The sequence below is a fragment of the Mustelus asterias genome, chromosome 5, assembly GCF_964213995.1.
Source record: "Mustelus asterias chromosome 5, sMusAst1.hap1.1, whole genome shotgun sequence".
In the NCBI taxonomy this organism is placed as follows: Eukaryota; Metazoa; Chordata; class Chondrichthyes; order Carcharhiniformes; family Triakidae; genus Mustelus; species Mustelus asterias.
Window position 1 is genome coordinate 71,548,665 of NC_135805.1, and position 6,536 is coordinate 71,555,200.

Genomic DNA, 6,536 nt, shown 5'->3' on the forward strand with positions numbered 1-6,536 from the left:
TCAAGTCAGCTTGTGCCTATTAATGCAGAGGTATCTTCTGGCTGCAGCAGACACAAGAAGTCATTGTGGAAGAATGTCTGACCCTCAGGAAGAGGGAAGATGATTCAACATGGTTGATTTTCTGATGCAATTCTCAAGGCCCTTGTGCATGGGGTGGACAGGAAGAGAAGTGTATTCTATTCATAGAGAGAAGGGAGGTTTCGGACAAGAACTTAGAAGGTAATGGGAGCGGATAGTCACAGAAAACAATGCAAACTGCATCATCCTAAGAACCTAGATGCTGCACGTTTAATAGCTACATAAGAGTCAATAAAACCACTGAATTAAGTTTAAAATGCCATAATCCTGTCAATTCAATCATTAACTTTACACATTGTTTAATTCACCATGCTGGGCCCGATTTTACCATTGCGTCGCGCCTGTTTTCGGGCGCAAAAACGTGGTAAAGTCGGGTCGATCCGTGCCCGTGTCCACGCAGATCGCCACTTTACCGAAACCCGGGAATGGCGGCGATCCACTTCACGCCCAAAACGGGAGCAATGCATTTAAATTGAATTAATGAACTGCCCGCCCAACTTTACCAGCATTTCCCCCTTTACCATCGCCTTTGCCAATCCGGAACCGCGCCGTGATGGACCTGCTGAATAAAAGTCTGAATCGGGTGCTCCAGCTTCTGAAGAGCGCGTTCAGAGATTCCAACGGTTCTCTGACTCAGATTGGTGGTGGGGGGGGAGGAGGGAGGTGGGTCAGATCATTCTCTGGTTGGGGGGGGGGGGGAGTGAGGTCAGATCGTTGTCTGGTTAGGGGGGGTGAGGAGGAGGAGGCGGGTCAGATGTATCTCTGGTGGGAAGGGGGGGAGGGCCGATCGTTGTCTGATGGGGAAGGAGAAGGAGGCGGGTCAGATGTTCCTCTGGCGGGGGGTGGGGGGGTGAGTGAGGCCAGATAGATGTCTTGGGGGGGGGGAGGGGGAGGAGGGAGCCAGGTAAGATGTATCTCTGGTGGGCGGGTGGTGGGGGGAGGCCCGATCGCTCACTGGTGGGGGGGAGGAGGCAGATGGATCTCTGGTGGCGGGAGGGGGGGGGAAGTTGGATATCTGGTGGCGGGGGGGTCAGATGGATCTCTGGTGGGGGCGCGGGGGAGGCAGGGGGGTCTGCTGCCACTCTGCGGGCAAACAGTGGGGGGGAGGGGGGCAGGGGTCGTGATCGGTCTGGGTAGTGGGGGTGGGGGGTGGTTGGATAAGGGGACAGTGATGTGTCTGGGTAGTTGGGGGGGTGGTTAAGGGGGACGGTGATGTGTCTGGGTAGTGGAGGGGTGGATAAGGGGGACAGTGATGTCTGTGGGTAGTGGGAGGGTTGATAAGGGGGACAGTGATGTGTGTGGGTAGCGGGGGGTGTGGATAAGGGGGACAGTGATGTGTGTGGGTAGCGGGGGGTGTGGATAAGGGGGACAGTGATGTGTGTGGGTAGTGGGAGGGTTGATAAGGGGGACAGTGATGTGTGTGGGTAGCGGGGGGTGTGGATAAGGGGGACAGTGATGTGTGTGGGTAGCGGGGGGTGTGGATAAGGGGGACAGTGATGTGTGTGGGTAGCGGGGGATGTGGATAAGGGGGACAGTGATGTCTGTGGGTAGTGGGGGGTGTGGATAAGGGGGACAGTGGTGTGTGTGGGTAGTGGGGGGGGTGGATAAGGGGGACAGCGATGTCTGTGGGTAGTGGGGGGTGTGGATAAGGGGGACAGTGGTGTGTGTGGGTAGTGGGGGGGGGGTGGATAAGGGGGACAGCGATGTCTGTGGGGGCCATCGCTCCAGCTTTTTGCTCCCGGGCTGCTTTCTCTGCTTTCTGCGGCCCGGGAGCGATCTGATTCGATCTTTCTCGAATTCTTTTCTAAGTGCGCCTGCGCAGTTCAGAGCTCCAATCATTTGGGGTGCGCTAAGCCCCGCCCAGAGCGCGAGTGGGACCCGCGATTTATTTTCAGTCTGAGTGTGTATGGGGGCGCCTGAAAGCAGATTTCTAAGTCGGATCTGCATTACGCCCAGATTCAGCACTTAGAATGGAAACGGTAAAATCGGGCCCACTATCTTCATGCACTTACAAACAATCTTTATTAAACACAACTCATAAGTAAGGATGATAGGTTCAATGTAACCTTAAAAAACATACACTGCTTCAAATCTCACACCCACACCTCACTGGCTCCACACACTACCAGCTATTCCAATACGATGGTTACATCAGCCAAACACATTACACACACTTAATGACAATTTCCCTCTTTCTTGCCAGACCAGCATTCAAAGGCAATTTGAATCTCACAGCAGTTGAGTAATCTGACCTTCAGCAGCTTGCAAGGATTTCTGAGGCACTGCCCAGGGTGGTCGCAGTGACTCCATGGGAGCACAAGCATGTTGCCCTCTCTCAGATGACTGTGTTTATCTTCTCACCACTGTCATTGTGCAAGTGATGTTGCCTGTCAGCCAGCCGGCCTACACTACTGCGGCCCATGCCAAGGTAGTGCAGTCTGCTGCTAGGCCTTCACGGAACAGAGCTACTTGATGTTGTTCTGAAAGGCCATCTGCTGTCTCCCGAGGGAAAGTCAGCAGCCTTCCACCAGCCATATGTAGGATCACGAGGACAGACAAAGATATCCGCAAGATAGGTACTGGGGTAATTGCTTAAGTTTTGGATGAAATATTGTATGTTTTGTTGGATAAATTGGCATGGAATGTTTATTTTGTGGTGGTTTTTACAATCAAAAGGACACACCAATTGTCCATCCAAAGGGATATTACAGTGTGGGACTGTTGTACAATGGGAATCCAAGGTTGTGATCATGGAAACTGTAATTGAATAAAGCAATTAAGGTAGCCTGATGTCAGTGTGAATTTTCTGTTTGCTTCCCCATTCCTCCTCCTCTTGAGGTGTTCACTGCATACCTGATTTTGGAGGATAAAGCAGACCACAATGAGTTAGGACACATCCTGTGGAGAGTAAGGAGACTCTTCAGCGCGCCCATCTCCCTACCACTCCCATCACCAGTGGTCTGCTCAATGAGGTTTTGCGTGGTTCTCATTGTTTGCATGCTGACCACACGTGGTTACATTGTGAAGTGGAGTCACAAGCCTAGTGTAAAGCGCATCTCAAACAATGACGAAACAGAGTACAGGAATGAGATAGAGTATCAGCTGAACAGGTGCGACGACAATAATCTCTCCCTCAATGTCAACAAAATGAAGGAGATTGTCATCAACTTCAGGAAGCGTAAAGGAGAACATACCCCTGTCTACATCAATGGAGATGAAGTAGAAATGGTTGAAAGCTTCAAGTTTTTAGGTGTCCAGATCACCAACAACCTGTCCTGGTCCCCCATGCTGGCACTATAGTTAAGAAAGCCCACCAACACCTCTATTTTCTCAGAAGACTAAGGGAATTTGGCATGCCTGCTACCACTCTCACCAATGTTGTGCCTGCCGCACAGTCTGTTTTAACCCTTATACAGTGGACAAAGAATTGCGAGTAGACTTCTTGTTACTACAACAATATTTATTTAAATACACAATCAATAATCACCCACCCAACCAACAATAAGTTATCTTGCAGAAATATTAAAGTTCAAGTCCAATACTAGACCTTGACTTAACTTTGCGTTAATGGCAAGTACCCAGGCAGATATTGGCCTTTATCTATGTGCTGGTCTCTGTAGTCCTCTGTGTAGTCTGGTCCTTTGGTCTGGCCTGACACTCTGGCTCTGGCCTTCTTTCCTTCATGGGTGTGGTGGCTCTCCTCGTGCTGGTCGTTGCTGGCGATGGTCATCTGATCGAATCAGATTGAATCAATCCGGCGGGTTGTAGCTCGTTCGTGGGCTCAGAGAGAGAGAGAGATCTTCTGTTGTGCAGCACCTTTCATCCCTCTTTGGTTTCGTGTCCTTTTGAGTGGTCTCCTGATTCTTGTCAATCAATCGATCAGGGCTTGATCACCCTGATCGATGAGTCCAATCAGGTGCTGCCACACCGATCTCTGGGTGTGTACCCAACGGCCATGCCTGTAGGTGCAGGAGGTACTTAGGTCACATACCGCCCTCCCAAATAAGGGGTTAAGGCTCCCCGTTGTCTGGTAAACAAGTACGTTTGACCAGAGAGTGTCCATTGTCGTTGGGATAGCCTATTTCCTGGGTATTCAGTCGTCTGAGCTGTAGCCTGTTTATCTCTGTCTTCTAAACTGCAGCCTGCTGTTGTCCAATTATCCCTTCATGCTCTGCAAATCGCCATTTTAGGTGGTCCGTTTGGCCACAGTCCCTCCTGTTGATCCTGAACGCGAAGCGCGATGGATCACAGACTCAGGACCAATATCTGTCAGGAATTCCCCAGTCACTGAACAGTCAAGCAAGACCTAGGTATTGGCATGTACAGTAATAACACATCCCTACAACATATTTACATTCCAGAAGCTACAGACAGCAAACATTCTAGTGTTAACCATGAATTACAAATAACCACACATCGTAAAATAAAATTATTATAATAAGCCAATTGCAAACAACCAAACATTAAAAAAAAAACATTACAATAAGTATTCGCGAATCCAGGATACATTCCGATATTACCATTTTCAGCTGTCCATTATTGTCCATTAGTGCAAAGAGCAATCCGGCAGGTTCTCTGTAAACATTGTGCTGATGAATTAGAGGGGACCGTGATTCGAGGGCGGACCCCACATTGTGTCAAACCACAAATAGCCAGGATATGAAAAGTTCATCTTGCTTGTGATGTCCTGTGTGCTTATCCTGATGATGAGTCCAATGAGGTAGATCCTAGGTTGCATCTTTGACGTCGTCCGTCGTTGTCCTGAGGAGATCAATGTAATTTCTGCTGTTATCGCATCTAATATTTGATGTATATACATGTATTTAAACTGTCCATGCCCTCCCCCACCACCCGTTTTTTTTTCTGAAGCTGCATTATATTCAGATAATCCACTGGCAACAGATTTGACTCCCAAGTGGCAACGTTCTGTCCAAAGGACCATGCCAGCTGATGAAAGTATAACAAATGACATTTGCTTTTTAAAAATCAGTATCCAGTTTTCAAGAAATTAGTTTTAAAACAAAAGACCATCAGTTTCCTTCCAAAGAGTCTTGTAATAAGTTACAGGAACAAGCTGCTGTGTAGGGAGATCTTTCATTACTTTTCAGTGGCAAGGAAAATGACTCAAAAGTACATTGCTGGCAATATTCAACTTGCGGTCTCCATCCAGCGACAGATGTTCCATGCCAATTTTCCAAGTGAAGACATTTAAATTTGTTAAAAGCCACAAGGCTTTATTTTTTAATGAAATGTTCAATCCTCATAATGAGTTAACCAAGTCAACAACTGGATAACAAGATTAATCATGGTAAAAATGGTCTTCTAGCATTTTAACATAACAGGCAAATCAAATTTCATCAGAAACTGCTTTCTATGGCTCCAGGAGCCATTTTAGGAACAAGGTGGGAGGTTGATCCTGAATCTGGCAGAAATTCTTCTCTTGCTTTGATCAGTCATAGTCCCTGTATGAGCGGCCTCCGTAACCACCACCACCACCACCACCGTAATAGTATCCACCTTGGCCCTTGTACCCACCCGAATAGCTATCCCGGTCTCCTGTATCGTACTGGCCTTAGCCGTTATAGCCGTCTCTCCTGTCACCATCCCAATAGCCACCTCTTGCTCCTCTCCTGTGGCCACTGTTGCTGTAGCTGCTGTTGTAGCCACCTCCATCATACCTGCGGCCGCCTCCAGACCTTTTCTTGGCATGACCCACCCAGATCTGGCACCCATCAAGGGATATTCCGTTCATCGCCTGCAGCGCGTCCCTGGCGTCCTCTGGGTTTTTGAAAGTGATGAAGCTGAAACCGCGGGACAACATGGTGTCTTTGTCTTTAATCATTTTCACCTCAGAGATCTGCCCGTACTTGGAGAAAACCTCTCCCAGGGATTGCTCATCTGTGTCGGAGTTCAAGCCACTGACAAACAACTTCCCTTCTTCAATCATGGTGGAGGGATTGCTGCGCACTTGAGTGTGTGAAGCTGTAAGATCTGGCCTAACTGGTCAAGCCAGTGTTCCTGGTGGTCTTGGGGACCTTGTATATGCTGGTGGGGGTCTCCTACAATCTCGGGTGAAGTGACCTGGCTGCTGTAATTAAAACATGTCCTTCTATCTCTCCCCGGGGCTGTGTAAGGTGGAGCTGTACCTCTCTGGTGTTGGTGATCCCCTCTATCCTTGTTCCTCCATACCGGACCCTGGCTAGCCTTCATCGGAAGCATTCTCGCTTCCCTATCTAACCGTGACATTGGGGGTCCCTGAACTTCCTGTTCCTAGACTCGAGTTAACAGTCGGAGAACCCATGCTTCATTGTTGTGGTCTCTGCAGGGTCAAAATTAGCGCAGGCTTTCTTGCCTTCCTCTGTGGTGTGCGAGACTAATGTCTGAGCTCATTTGGATGAATCGGCTTCATTTAATCTAGCCCGAACTAGTTCCCCATGTACTCCCATGAAGTGGATCCA

General features: G+C 48.8%; 1 pseudogene; it reads right to left on the reverse strand.

Annotated features, from left to right (window-relative positions):
* Positions 1 to 5,527: 5,527 nt before the first annotated feature.
* Positions 5,528 to 6,025, reverse strand: LOC144494116 (RNA-binding protein 3 pseudogene; annotated as a pseudogene).
* Positions 6,026 to 6,536: the final 511 nt, after the last annotated feature.